The 1,093-nt window shown below is 55.2% G+C and overlaps 1 protein-coding gene across 4 annotated transcripts in view; it reads right to left on the bottom strand.

Annotated features, from left to right (window-relative positions):
- Bbc3 (BCL2 binding component 3) overlaps positions 1–1,093 on the bottom strand; it is an 8,651-nt gene that overhangs the window by 6,044 nt on the left and 1,514 nt on the right. The window contains exon 1 of one of the 4 annotated variants that reach the window (XM_021167006.2): positions 561–632. The exons of the other annotated variants lie outside the window; for them this stretch is intronic. The gene's annotated coding sequence lies outside the window, so the exon portion shown is untranslated. Of the gene's footprint in view, positions 1–560; positions 633–1,093 lie in introns of those variants that run through there. 4 annotated transcript variants of the gene reach the window in all.

Below are 1,093 nucleotides of genomic sequence, written 5' to 3'. Positions count from 1 at the left end.
GCAGGACCCCACCTCGAAGACACCCTGCCTGGAAGTCACTCCAACCCAGGAAGGGATGACCCCAGGGACAGCCTGGCCGGGACACATGATGAGGGGCGCACAGACTGCGTCTGGGGTTTGTTGCAAAACCCACCAGGAAAACTGCCTATGACTCTCAGGGCTTGGGAGAACTTTCTCAACAGAGAAGAGCGCAGCAGGGGTGCTGGAGCTCCCAAGATACACGGTGCTGTCAGAACCCTGTGTGTGTGTGTGTGTGTGTGTGTGTGTGTGTAATGGGAAGACACCAGTGAACTCAGAGAAGTGTCCAACTTTACCGCCCCTCCCGCTCCCCCAGTGAGGTGGCTCACCCAGAAACACATGGGGACACACTTAGACATGCACACACAGCCATCCAGAGCCCTTTCAACATATTTACACCAGTCTCACACTGACCCGCTGCTGACATGCCCGCGCTCACCCGCCCACAATGCAGCCGTCACACACTGAAGCACAACAGACTCAAGTCTTCAACGTGTTTCTCCCGCATACACACAGACAACCCAAAGACACCCCTACTATACCTTAGCACACGCACCACCATCATCTCAAAACACACCTGAATGTGCACCCCCGCCCCAACTTTGAGCTCCTGGGATACAACAGCCACACATAGACACATGTCATCATATCCAGATACATCATCCCCCCCCTCGCGTGCGGGGCAGCCACATGGGGAGGCACCAGCCGCAGCTGGTAGAAGCCATAGGTCCAGCCTCTCCTCTCAGCCCCAATACACCACAGCCAACTGTCAGCCCCAGAAAAAACACACACACACACACACACAGAGCCCAGCAGCACACACACCTAATGCAGAGATAGAAAACACTGGCCTCACGTGACTGGTATAAACACTACAGAGAGAGAGCACCACATGACACATAGGAGCCTGGATCACAGATACAAACCCCTCAGACCCAAAACTCACTCTCTCTCACTCTCTCTCTCTCTCCCTCTCTCTTACACACACACACACACACACACACACACACACACACACACTGCATGCAGAGAGAGGGGCTGGCACTGAACCCACTAGATCCCCCACCCCCACCCC

The sequence above is a fragment of the Mus caroli genome, chromosome 7 (genome assembly GCF_900094665.2).
Source record: "Mus caroli chromosome 7, CAROLI_EIJ_v1.1, whole genome shotgun sequence".
NCBI lineage: Eukaryota > Metazoa > Chordata > Mammalia > Rodentia > Muridae > Mus > Mus caroli.
This window is presented reverse-complemented; position numbering and strand designations above follow the sequence as displayed.